This window comes from Chelonia mydas, chromosome 2, assembly GCF_015237465.2.
Source record: "Chelonia mydas isolate rCheMyd1 chromosome 2, rCheMyd1.pri.v2, whole genome shotgun sequence".
Classification (NCBI taxonomy): domain Eukaryota; kingdom Metazoa; phylum Chordata; order Testudines; family Cheloniidae; genus Chelonia; species Chelonia mydas.
In genome coordinates this window covers 91,167,531-91,181,943 of record NC_057850.1, presented here as the reverse complement: position 1 = coordinate 91,181,943, position 14,413 = coordinate 91,167,531, and positions in this window count along the sequence as shown.

The following is a 14,413-nucleotide window of genomic DNA, read 5'->3' as shown; positions in this document are numbered from 1 at the left end:
GAGATTGAAGTGTTCTCCTCCTGGTTTTTGAATGTTATGATTCCTGATGTCAGATTTGTGTCCATTTATTCTTTTGCATAGAGACTGTCTGGTTTGGCCAATGTACGTGGCAGAGGGGCATTCCTGGCACATGATGGCATATTGTAGACTGAGTTGTAAGGGGTGTGTTCACACTAGCTTTAATTCCCTACATATCCCAACTTTAATATCACTGATGCACCTCCATTAGTGCTAGCAATAGTGGGAATGCTAGTATATAGACTAGCCTTCAGCATTGTAACCTAGCAAGATTATGTAGTGTATAAATACTGGTTGCCACATGTCTACACTGCAATTCCCATCAATGCTACCATTGAAAATGTGGTGGCAATGGAGGGAAAATTAGTATAGACAAAGCGTAAATCTAAATCCTCTCTCTCTCTCTCTCTCTCTCTCTCTCTCTCTCTCTCTCTCTCTCTCTCTGACACTTTGTATTTGGAGTTTGTTTTTTTGTCAAAAAAGCTAACAGAATGTTAGGAACCATTAGGAAAGGGATAGATAACAACACAGAAAATATCTTAATGCCTCTATATAAATCCATGGTATGCACACATCTTGAATTGAATACTGCATGCAGATGTGGTCCCCCCATCTCTAAAAAGATATATTGGAATAGAAAAGGCACAGAAAAGGGCAACAAAAATGATTAGGGGTATGGAACAGCTTCTGTATGAGGAGAGATTAAAAAGAATGGGACTGTTCAGCTTGGAAAAGAGATGACTAAGGGGGGATACGATAGAGGTCTATAAAATCTTGACTTGTGTGGAGAAATTGAATAAGGAAATGTTATTTACCCCTTCACATAATACAAGAGCTAGGGGTCACCCAATGAAATTATCAGGCAGCAAACAAAAGGACGTACTTCTTCACACAATGCACAGTCAACCTGTGGAACTCATTTTAGGTGTTGTGAAGGCCAAAACTATAAGAGTTCAAAAAAGAACTAGATAATTTCATGGATGATAGGTCCATCAATGGCTATTTTCAAGGATGGCCCATCAGTGATGACAATGGACTGTGAAAAGCTTGGCCTTCCTGCAGATACTCCATACTGCCACTGACTCATGGATGCTGTGATCCGACAGAGTCAGGTGGTCTTGTCACCTAATACTAAACATTACCAGGGACTTCTTGTAACTTTCCACTGTAAGAGAAGGGGGGGTCAAGTTTGGGAAAGAAAGGATTTGCGCCTTATATAAATCCTATTTGAGGGTGGGGAGGAAGGCAAATGGGACTCCTCCTTTTCATGGCCTATCTGACCAAGAAGAAAGACTGCTAAAGCCACTTGAAGGGAAGGCAGTGGGGGAGTCCAGACTGAGACGGGGTCCAGTCTTAAAAGAAATATAACTGGAACTCTGAACCACAGAAACTTTACAACCTGCCTAAAATAACATTTAGGGTAAGAAATTACATTTTGTAACCAGTTTCTTAAGTATATTGAGCTTAGCTTGCGCATTTTGGTTTATTTGCTTAGTATTCTGCTTTGTTCCATCTGTTATCTCTTATATTCACTTAAAATTAACATTTTGTAGTTAATAAATTTATTTCTTGTTATAATTTATAATATAACCCAGTTTATGGAATCTCTAACTCGGGGGGAGGAGGGGGCAAGAAGTTGTGCATATCTCCCTCCATATTGAGGGGGGGGGGGCGAATTTCATAATTTTGGGGGGTTTGTACCCTTTAAAAGGAGTGGGCACCAGAGTGTTGGGACAAGACCCTAAGGCTGAATCTTTCCAGAGCAGACCTCTGGCTCTCTGTGCAGCTGGATGTGGCCCTGCCTGTGTGCTTGACTGGAAGAGGCTTCTCAGCCTAGCCCAGCAAGGCCAGGTAAAGGGGACCCAGGCTGGCATAATGGGCTGACTCAGTGACACATCAGGTGACACCCCAAAGGGTCCAAACCCATCACACAGCCATCCCATGCTCAGATTTGTGAACATTGTATGGACACATACAGGAATATAAGATGGTGTAAGGTGCCATCCTGCTCTCCTGTGTGAGCTATGGATATCTCAGGTCACTGCGTGAGAGGGAGAACAGTCTCTGAGGGGATGCTATTTACCTTTCTCCACAGATAAGTGTTAAATGCACAGGGTGAGGTGGGTCATGAGCACAGCTTTGACTCCACCCACTCCCTGTAATAATCCAGCCACTGTAGAAGACCCAGTGCAAAAGGAGGCACCAGTTATAGGGCTGACAAAGATTACTTCCCTATTGGAGCAAGGTGGAGGACCCAGGGACCAGGCTGTGACTCTCTCAATCACCATATGGTCTCTGATATGCTTCAGGGGCAGTGCAACTATGTGCTACTCCTTACGAAGGACTTGTGATGAAACCACAATCTAGTACTAAATCTTTATATCACATCACCCCATACACATATGTGTGTGTGTGTGTGAGCGAGAGAGAGAGAGAGAGAGAGAGAGAGAGATACATTATAGGTAATATGTTACTAAAAATTTGTATGAATTTATTTTTTTTTTATTTTGGTGTTTACAAAACTAAATGGGGATCTAATCCAAGCCCTAGACATCTTTAAGACAAGTGACAAGTACACAATGTACTACAGAGCAATATCTCAAAACAGCCAACAAAATTCAATCCCCTACAACAACACAAAACCTATTTGCAGAGAGCTGAACTCATCATGCCTGCTGGTGATATGTTTCCACCCAAGCATGTAACGGGCAAACCAGGGTCCTGGGGATATTGGAGGAGAGGGTACAGAAATAATCCCATCCGGAAGACAATGCTAACCTGAAATATCCTCTTGTTTTATAAACAACATTTTTCATATTTTTAAGACGTCGCTCATACATTTGCCTGCAGCAAAATGTCTTGCTAGCTTCCAGAACTGGAAAAACAAAGAAAGGATTTCAACATGTTTAGTGGGAGAATAACTGCAGTTCAAATATATTGTAAATGGGATGCTGTGACTCACCTGAAGCATCCCTATTTAATAATAATGGACTATCAAGGATTTCAGGTTTTTTTTATAGCAAGAATCCATCTAGTCATTTTTGCTAATTTGGACTGAGAAATAATATATTGGGAGAGTCAGATTTTTTTAAAAAATACAGTATTTCAACTTGATTATGAGTTGACATTGCAGTCATGAATTCAGTCCAATGTGTATGTAACAAGGAGTAGACCATGTGTTTTATTCTTTACACATATGTCCGCATGGATATTAACTGTTCAAAACTACTTAATGTGGCATAATCTGTTAAATAATGATGTTGCATATGTGCTCACAATACCACATCAATTAGTTTACTTATTGACTCACTTTGCATTACTGTATTTTAAAGAAGTTTGGCTGTACATCAGTTGAGTGTTTTCTCCCAATTTAGATAGCCAAGAATCTGACTCCAGAAATGTTGCCTTCCCCTCACTCTGGCTCCCCCATGAGTTCCCACAGACCTTCCCACCACTCTGTCTGGCTTCTCATCTCTGCTCTGTCTGTGCCCCCCGACCCCAACTTTTCCCTCCTGGAATGTTGCACCTCTTCTTTAGTTCTATCATGTCCCTTGGAGTTCTTCCTTTTACCCTTCTGCCCAGCTCTCCTCCACCCCCAACACCCCAACAATATTTTCCCCCTTCAACATTTGGAGGGACTTGATTCTCTCTATTTTCTTCTTCCTCATGTGCTGGGAGGCATGAGGCAAACCATCTCTCCTCCTAAGCCTGTTAGAAGGAAGCAGCCTTTTTTTCTGCTGCTATCCCTTGCTGGCCAGCTGCCTGCAAAGTCAGCTCTGTCTGTGCTCAGAGCGGCTGTATTGCTGTTGAGCCTCCTCTTTGCAGGGAAGAGAGGGCAGGAGGAGGCAGAGCACTGCAGGACTGGGCACTGTTGCTCTCCAACAGATACTTTTTCTCCTCTTCCCTTTCTATTCTGCTGAAAGTTCAGGGGTATAAAAAGCACTGTTATCCCCCTTGCCTGCAAGTGGGAAGCCAATGTCTCTGGTCCAGTGCCTGTGTATAGTTAAGCCCATATTCTGGTCTCTCTCGGATAGATTTTGTAGGATGTTTTTATGAGGCCTCACTTCATCACATATGTAAGCCACAATGATCTTCAGACTTGCCTCCCACTCTTGTATTGATATGAATGATATTCCCATTTATATACTATTAAATAAGGTACTCAGGCACCGGTGTGCACGGCAAGAAGGCACAGCATCTAATACACTGCAGAAGCAGACAGCTCACTTTGGTTTAACTACATTGATTTGAAATAATACCTTTAACCAGAGGTGATTTTGCATGCAGACGGTGCCTCAATAAATATTAATATGACCCACATTGCCATCATATCTGAGCACTGCTTCAGTATTAACTGAAGTGAGATAGAGAATTTTTATAATTCCCACTGGATGTGGATCTGAAGCAAAGCAAGATTAAATGACTTGCCCATAGTTCCACAAGAAGTCAGAAATTAAACCTAGTTCTTCTCAGTCCCTACCCACTGATTTCACCACAAGGTCATCCTTCCTGTCCAGAATTATAACAACATGATACCTAATGTATCCTAGTTCTCCCAAAGACAGGTGTGAGTCTTGTTAATTCTGACTGCCTTGATATTAAGTACACGAGTTTAGTAAAACAATTTATTAGTGATTAAGGAAAAAACAATACCAGGTCAAATATATGGTGTTTCACAATAACAATATGAGATGATACATTCCACTGGAGTGGTTTTCCACAAAGATATTTTATGGATGCCTTAAAATAATTCTGGATTTTGGTGTGTACATAAAACGTAACTTAGTACAGATTAGTAGTATTCCCTCATGCTCAAAAATTCCAGGTGGGTGTGTTGAATATAACCTCACTATGAACATCAATCATATAGACAAGACTTAGGAGCAGAAGAAATGTTGATAAGGTTGAAAGCGCTCTATTCAGTTATAATGTAAGTATATAAGTTGTTTCAAACCTAGGAATGGTTACTTGCTTTCAAGTTCTTTCTATAATTCTAGGTTTTCTACATAGAGTGCATCGCCCTCCCCACACACACACAAATGCAGAGATGCACAGGCTGGCCTTCCAAGATGCAGTGATGTGTCTCCTTCCCACTTTTCACCACACTCAGCCTTGATTGTCAATGGCTTGAAGGGAAGAAATGCATTAAATTGCTCACTCCCTCCAGGCACTGACAAATACAGTCCCGACAGCCACCTTGCGGTAGTGTCAAAATATTGAGGAAAGAATTACACTTCTATACAAAAAGCAAAGTCTGGGGATCATTTTCCCCATGCAACGTTTTAAATAAGACCTCACTAACTCTACAAATACAGAGTGTACATTGAGTCTCCTGTTTCCTGCTTTAGTCACAGAAGCCAGGGAGAACGAAACAAATGAAGGAAAAACAATATTCATTTTTTGTTGGGGGATGGTTGTTAAAATAATGTGTTCAAGACAGGATAAGGTTTAGTGATGCAGGTACTGGTGAGTGCCAGCTCTATAAGATTCCAATGCCAATTTGTGGGAGGTAGTTTTTCAGTAGCAGTGTCTGGCTCATTGGCAGACTCCGCTGTCTATTTCATTGGTGTTTGTCCATTGCCTCTAAGGGTACGTCTACACTTCACGCTTCTTTCAGCAGCTAGTAGAGTACATACCCGCGTAGCCCACTAGCATGGGTATAAACAGCAGTGTAGCCAGTGAAGCATGGCTTAGGCAAGTAGAGTACATGCCTGAAGGCTCTGGGTATGTATGTGAGTACATATCCTACGTGCTCTCTACTCACCCACATAATGCCTCCCTATTTATACTGCTAAAAGTAGCAGTGCAGTGTCCATTTGCCTCCCTGGTGCTGGAGCTTTTCCTCTTCACAGGAAAAGATACCCACAGTGGGGAAAGGATCTGGGAGTGGAGAAAGGTTTAGGCAGCTCCCTGCTGCTGGAGTTTTTTTCCCACAGCAGGAAAAGACTCTGGCAACGGGGAAAGGCTCTGGCAGGGGGAAGATAGTGGGGAACTGCTAAAGCCTTTCCCTGTGGCCTCCCCTCAGCCAGAGTCTTTCACAGACACACGTAGCTACACACCTCAGTGTGGATGCAGCCTGCTTGTCACTGTGGTATGTAGCTACACTACATGTACACTACACACTGGTGCCAGTGGGATGTAGTGTAGATGTAGCCTAAGTTGGTCACTTGGCTGTGCTGTTTATTGGGTGAATGATCTGCCTTCCTCTCCTCAGCTGCATTTGCTTTCACATCCCTTCTCACCTGGGATTTCCAAGGGACAGATTCTGATGCCTTACTCATGCTTAATAGCATGAGCAGTCCCATTGACTTCAGTGGGATTATTCATAGAGCTTGTCTGCACTGAAAGGGTTTGCCCATATGGCTATAATGGTACAGCTATGCTGGCAAACCCTCATAATGGTGACTCAGCTTATGTAGGCAAGAGTTCTTTTGTCATGTAGCTTATACGAGTACCTAGAACATAAAAAGCTGTAACAGCCAACCGACTCTTTGAATCTACACTAGGTTTTTTGCCCTCAGAGCTATGTTGGTTAGGAGTGTTATTTTTTTCAAACTCCTGACCCACATAGCCACACTGGTAAAACTTTTAAGTGTAGACCAGGTACTAGTCAATGAGAGAATGAGAAGCTGTCTCAAGGGAGTGACTAATTTACATCATAATGGGGAGAGGATATTGTATACAGCCTCCACTGAATGTCTGTGTGCATAGCCACAGTATATACGTTTGCACAAATTTGAATGCCCATATGCTTTAGTACTCCCTGCATACACAGCTCCAGATGTAAAAAAAAACAAACAAACAAACATTATATTCATAACAACATAAGGCAAATATAACAGCATAGTTTCCTGTTTATTACATTTTAGTAGTGCTTTATACAGTGCTCACCTTTGTTTAACAAATCTATAGAGTAATGCAAGCTAAATTGTTTTGGTTGGTATTATATGAAATTGTTTACAAAAATAATTTCCTAAAAGTACTTTTTCATAGCATTGTAGCTCATAAATGTGTGCTGTCATATTTAGCTCTTGGCATTACATGAGAAAGAATAAAGATAGAGGCAAACACAACAATTGGGATTTGCAATATAAATATTTATTTTCTACCTTATAATCTTAACCAACCCTACCAAAGTCTTCAATACCTATTCACCATGTCTTTTTTCCAACAAATTATTCTGCATGACTAGAAATTACTGATCCTGGCACTATGATTAGCTGAATGCTAAAAGCTGGTTTATTATCATTTCAAATACTGGAGGGCAGACAAATTCTGCTACATTATCATAAAGAGGTCTTAAGGTGATCTGAAATCCTTTTCTTTGAAATCGGTGCAAAAGTCCTCACAATCTTCTGTAGCAAATGAAGGTTCAGTTTTGTTTTGTTTTTTTTCACAGTCAACTCTTCTTTGGTACATCTTACATAGAGATTCTGCCTCTTTTGTTACAACTAAAATGAATAGAATGTGTAGAAAGACAAGAAGCCTCTCCCCATATCAAATTATAATGTCAAATTATCAAATTATAAAATGTCTACCACTCTACATTTTGTTGTGCCTCAGGGCTCTTTCTTCAAGCAAGTAATTTATGCAACTGCAGATTGAAAATGTTCAATTCCTTTTTCTAGTGACTGACAAGCTGTGGATTTTATTCTACAAAACATATTATGTAAGAGCATAAAATTCTAAATTGTGTAAGATAATAGGGATAAATTGGTAATATTATAACTTTTAATAGTTAGAGACATCAATATTACATTTAAAGGGGCATATACAAGATAATATGGGTCTGATTCTCTTCTCACTTACTTTGGTTTGACCCCGGTGCAACTCCATTGATTTCAGTCCTTACTCAGGCAAAACTCACATGAAATGTGATGGGAAATTTGTGTAGGTAAGGACAAAAGGATGTGGCTTTACGTTAAGGCCAAAATTGAAATCTATCTGACAGTATACCTTTGGTCAGCATTTAGGGGTACATTTGAAAAAAATACAATCATGAGCCATCTTTTTGAACTTGTGGTATACAAAATACATGAGCATGTTTGTGCATCGGAAAAAAAATCTAATATTCAAAGGGCAGAGTTGGTCTTCAGATTGATAGCCTCTATTGCACAGGATACAGCAGGGCCTAATGAGGGTCTGCATCTCACTACTACACACCATTAAGATTTCACTGGCCATTGGAGTAGTGGGCCATAACTTTTCTGTCTTCACCCCTGTGGACAAGGTGAGAGGATTAGCATGACACTATCTGAAGCTTTCAGGAAATGAAAGGAGTTAAAGGCCCCTGAGTCATTCCTGCTTCTCACACAGGACAATGGAAAGTTAAGTTACGTGGGGAAGAGGGAGGACTAGATGCTGGACTCAGATATGGTGGTGGAGGGAACAAGAGTCAGAGAAATTGTGGGACTGGGTTTGATAATTGAAGACTGCCAGGATGTAATGAGAGAGAAGTTCTTTCTCCCTCTACATCCTGGCTCCTATTAAGCCAGTAGATGACTTAGGGGTCTCTTTCTTACACCCCCTGAAGAATGGAGTTGCTGAGTAGCAATTCCTTTTTCCGTACTGCAAGCATCCCTTTTCCCCCATCACTTTTCCATCCCAACATGATTCTGAACCACATTCAGCATGGAAACTCCAGCACTCTTCTGCTTAATACTCTCATAGCGTGCGTATGCAACAAACAGTGCTAAGTGGAAATATGTGTAATGACTATTTGTAAAAATAATCATCAGTAGCATGATGTGGTGCTGTAGTGCAGACAAAACCTTCAAAGTGCCCTTTCAGTTGGGCAGTTCACAGATCTGTTGGGCCATTACAACTTTCATAGATAAAACTTATTGTATATGTATAATAACCCATTTGAAATCAAAATCACTCATTAAAAATATAGCAAAAAATCACTATAAATCTACTGTAAATTAATAATCTTATAAAGTTTAATTTAAAAGTAAATGTAGGTCCCTATTTTAAATAAAAGGACAGAAAAACCATCATAATTTTAATTGAATTTTCTAGTAGAAAAAATATGAACATATTTCAACATGTACAGAATTGAGTATGGAGATTTCATTATATTAATAGAAAAATATTTTCAAAAGACACTTTTATTTCAAAATTAGTTTTAAATGTTTTATCAATTATTATAATATTTGGCTTTCATTCTAGGTTGGCTTTTCATCATAGAGTGATGCAAATGTTATGTTAGTGTCCTGACACTTGAAGGCCAAGTCTACACTAGGAGTGCTGTGCTGGTACAGTTATACCAGTAAACCATACTAGCTAAAGTGTTCCTGGCATAGATGCAGTGTATACTGACAAAACTGAACTTTTGCTGATATAGCTTATTCCAGCCTTTATTCCCCCCTCGCCTCCCCGAACAAAATAAGTTATACCAATAGAAGCTGCAGTTTGCTGGTGTAACAGTGTCCACACTAGGTGCTTTGGCAGGCACTGCTCTGTCATTCTGGGATCATCCCTCACCATAGCTATGCTGGCAAAAATCTGTAACTTAGACCTGGCCTAAGATTTGCCTTGGGGTTTTCCCAGGATCCCTTTTTACAATGTGGTGTCTTGAGGCAGATGTCAGCCCAGCTCTTGTCTACACACAACAAATGTACTGTCTAAACTATTTGGTATAGTTAAAATGGTACAACCCCCTCCTCACCAGCATGGACACATTTATGGCAATATAGAGTTGCCGTATACTGGTATCGCTTATACTAGAATAAGTGGTACCGGTGTGACTATATGGCACGTAGGGGCTGTAACAGAATAACACCAGAATTATGTTGTTATGTTACACAAACTGTGTGTAGACCAGGCCACAGAATGTTGTCTGTGCTTTCCGCACCCCAGAGATATTTTAAGGTGGGATGTGAGAAGGCAGAAGTGGGCTATCCAGTCCTAAAGGCATCCTTGAAGGCCACCTTGAAGATGTCAGGAGCCAGTGCCTGTGCAGGTATCTCAGTTTCATTCTGAAAATGACAAGTGTCATCACAGTTGTCTTCTTTTGCTTACTTATTTGCTTTCCATTTTCACTTATACACCAATCCAAAGCAACATGTCACAGTGCTGAAATGGTATAACTTAGCACCCTTGGTTTGAGTATTAGAAATTCATATGAGGGAAAACTAGTGGGTTCCTCACACTTCTTGACTTTTATGTCAAGTTTCAGCTCAGAAGGAATGTTGATGTTCAAATTATAAACTCTTAATAATGAAGCCCTACCTAGAAATGCCGACAAAGTCCTAACAATAATGATGTGATCTACACTGTATAAACTATTTTGCTGCTGTGGGAAGTTCAGTCTCTTGTAATGAAGGAGTTTTCTAATACAGTTTTATTTTAGAGCTCAAAATCTAGTCTATTTAATGTACCTCAAGCAAACTATTTTTTCCTGTAAATATTATTATTCCCTTGTAAATGCTAATGACACTAAAGTTGTGTGCTATCTGATCTCCTAACTAGACAATTCTTCCTATGATACACTTATTAGGGTTGTTTGTCCAATAGTCAATGACACAGTATAGCATATACTGATAAGGAATACATGTACATGAAATGCATGCTTGAAATCTTCACACAGGAGGAAATGCAGAGCTCAGTGTCATCCTGGTACCCATTCTGGGTGTCATGAACATGAATAGGTAGGTGGGAGTCATAGGATAAAGCTCTAAAGCTGCTCTGTAGAGATTACTCCATCCCAACAGCTGGAGGAACCTCTGCATTTTCTTCACTGCACCCTCAAAGAGTGGAGGGGATGGGGAGGAAAGGACATGAGGATCCAGCTCCAGTCTCCTCTCACTGGGGAGATCATGTGGCCATAAACGGCACTCTTCCAAATTCAACAAGGCCAGCTGGCCCACTGCCTCACCTTCTTCAGCTCTTAATGTGAGTTCACAGGTTTTTTTAAAAATAGTCCATTGTATTTTCGAGTGTCCTAAATCAAGAGCTCTTTAATATTTAAAGGCCCGATACTGCAGTATGGGGGATAGGCAGGTTGCTTCTCCAAGCCCTGGCAAATTATACATACACTCTTTAAGGAGAATAGATTGAATAGTTAGCCTTCAAAGATTCTGAAAGAGGGCAGCAGGCAAGCTGCCCCTGAAAAATCAGATGGACACAGCAGGACAGATAGACAACACCAGTGACCCCAAGGAATAGTGTGCCTAACACTGAGCCCTAATAACTGGAAGGATGCATGCAGATGACCTTCCAACTGTCCACTGAAGGCACAAAGGAAAGTGGCACCTGGCCTACCAGCTGACCCTGTACACCAGAATGAGGGCAGAGACTCTGTACACCAGGATGAGGGTCCCCTGAATACTTTGGAGGAGGGACGGGGCTATATAGTAGCATAAAAGAGGAGCTAGCAGATTTCTGATGTTGAAAAGACCCTCTGGCCAACCTGTGAAAAAAGAGACTTAGCGCTGGACAAGGATAGCAAGCCTGACCGCTGTCTATCCGAAGACCTCCCACTACCTAGGAAATATGTGTACTGGGAGACATATGGGGCAGTGAAACGGTATGAGAGATGGCGGAAGATTTAATTCAGAACCTCAAAAAGTTGAATAGAGTGAGCACATTTGAGGTGGAAGGTGTTGTATGAATCAGCTTTTCCATCGCCAGGTTATATAGATCCTGTTGATCAATGCTGATGTGACAAAGTTGACAAGTTTTAGAACACATTTCAAGGACTAGGTTTAGTTATTGACTATTAAAAGCATTTTTTACTAATTCCCAATTATGCACAGTTTAAATATGTTCTCGGTTTTCTAAATAGCAGATAACTACTGCGCTTTTACTCTGTATATAATTATGTAACATGTAGTTTTGGTTTTAATAATCTCGTAAAGTAAATGTAACTGTTTAATTTGTGGGGAAATAGCATTTATATTTGTTTTGCAGCAAATAGAGTCTTGATATAGGGCTATTCAAAGGAAGAATTGCAGCCTTGTCATTAGAGCAGGAGAGTAGGAGACTGGACTCCTAGGGTTCTATCCTATACTGTGTCTCAGTTTCCCGTCTATAAAATGGGATAATAATACTCTAATTCACAGATGTGTTCTTGTGAAGACAAATCCATTGAAGATTGTGAAGCACTTTGAGATGTACTGATGAAAAACACTATATAAGAGCTAGGTGTTAATTGTTTATTGGGTGATTTAATGTATGGCCAGAGCTCAATAGGAACCCTGATGTCAGAAGCTTTTTAAGAGATGTACTGTTTCAGTGCATTTTTTGGCTGCCCTGATCCCCTTTCGTTTTTGTCTTGACCCACCCATTTTCAGGGCTGTGCTGGGTAGAGCAGGAAATGCAGATACACCTTTTGCTGCAGCATTTCCCCTTTCCTGTTTATACTTTCCAGTTAGTCTTCCTGCTAATAGCAACCTCCAAGTCTCCCTTGCAGCAGCAGGTCACAGTCAGTGTTTCAAGCCCTGTGTATGTAAGTATCCATCACCATTTCCCTGCAGTGCTCAGGAGAGACCTTCTTTTGAATATAGTTGCCCAAAGATCTATACCAACACCACCATCAGATATTCTATTTAATGTCACAAGAAATGGCTGTAAATGGTTTTGCTTTAGTTCCCTTGCTCTGAATTCTGACTGATTATGTCCCATGTCCCTACTATCAAAATGGAGAAAGGCTGAATGAGAAAAAAAGACAGGATACTGGGCTAGATGAACTGTTGGTCTTACATTCTTATTATGCTTTTATGTTAAAATGTCATTTTGTCATGGCTGTTTCCCCTCTACTCTGCTGAATACAAATTCTATGGCTGCGATCTCCTAAACATTTCCTGTGTGCGTAGAAAGCCTACAATTGCCAAATGTACTCTATGTGTAGAGGTGAGTGTTAGCTCTGAAACTGGAGTGGGTCACAGACGAAGAAAACTGGACAGGAAAAAGCCCATGCATGTTTGCATTCACTTTCAAATTACAGTACATTGTGTTGGATGTCAGAAACAAATTTCCAATGGACAATTCTGTTAGGGAGCAGACATCTGCAGATATTTACTGAATGGAAGAATGAAGGATATTTCAACGCGTAAATGCAACCAAAATATTTGCAGGTTATTGGATAATCCAGACTGTCAGATATTCCAAGTATCACAACATGGTTTGTCCCTTTACAGGAAGGCCTGGTTGGGTTCCCCTGTGCCACCCAGATGTAGTGGTGAAACCCCCTGACATTCAGAGGTAAAGGGACTCTCACTGTCATAATTATCAAACAAAGTCTATGACTAAAAGGGAAGAGCTTCAGCCTGGTGAGGACAGAAGGAGCTATATTGTTCTTTGCTATCTGTTTGGATTTTTATTTACCTTGAAAAAGGGAGGACTTTGGTTTTAGCCAGAGAACCAGAGTCACAAATCATCCACTAGCTGAGTGTGAGGGGAAACTGAGGTATTACTGTACCCTGATGGAAGGATGAGGAAAGCTGGTCCTGGCACACCAGGGCATGCCAGGATGGCTGTTACCAGAAAACACTGGTGGTGGGATAAAATATTGGTGCATATACACAAGCCCTTTCCAGCCCTTGAAACTTCATTTGCTGAATTGGAAAAAAAAAAAAAAAGAAAGAAATTCCATAAACAAAAGCTTTGTTGAAAGGGGATAAAAGCTGATTAAATGTGACATCCCCTAGAACACAAATCCTAAAAATCAAGGAAATACCAAGTTTGGGGCATGCCCTAATGATCACAGAGCATGTTTTCACTTACAGTGACTGACTCTGCACTGTCACAAGGAACTTGGATACACACTACACCCAACACATTAATCTCTGTGCAACACAAAGCCTAAGTTATGACTTTGTGCTCCCCTCGCAAACACACTCACACTTGACCTATGGACCTTTGTCAACCCTGAATATTAGCTGATGCTGTAATTGTAATTGAGATTCTGTGCTATATTGTGAAGGAAATGAATGTGAAGTGTAGTATAAAGACTTCAGTTAAAGTTATTTGGGTCAGCCTGCGTAACTCATGCATCGCTTGCCACTTTAAACTCATTCTCATGAAATCTTTAAGCCACACTATCATGTACTTTCAATGATAATAATAATAATTGTTTAAAATTTCTGGTAGTGTCTAGGTTCGCCAGTCATGCTAGGATTCAATTGTGCTAGATGCTGTACAAGCACAGAACAAAAAGATGGTCCCTGCCCCAAAGATTTTATAATCTATGTAGATAATTATATGCCCACATTACATATATACATCATAAAATATATACATATGTACAAATAGGCAATAATTGGGTTTTTCTCAAGACCTTTACAAAATCTAGTAGTTTGAAATAATTTCAAAAAATGTTTTTCTAATGTTGTTTGATACAGGACAATAGACACCCTGTTGATTCCCTCTATCTATTCCTTCTTTCATAATT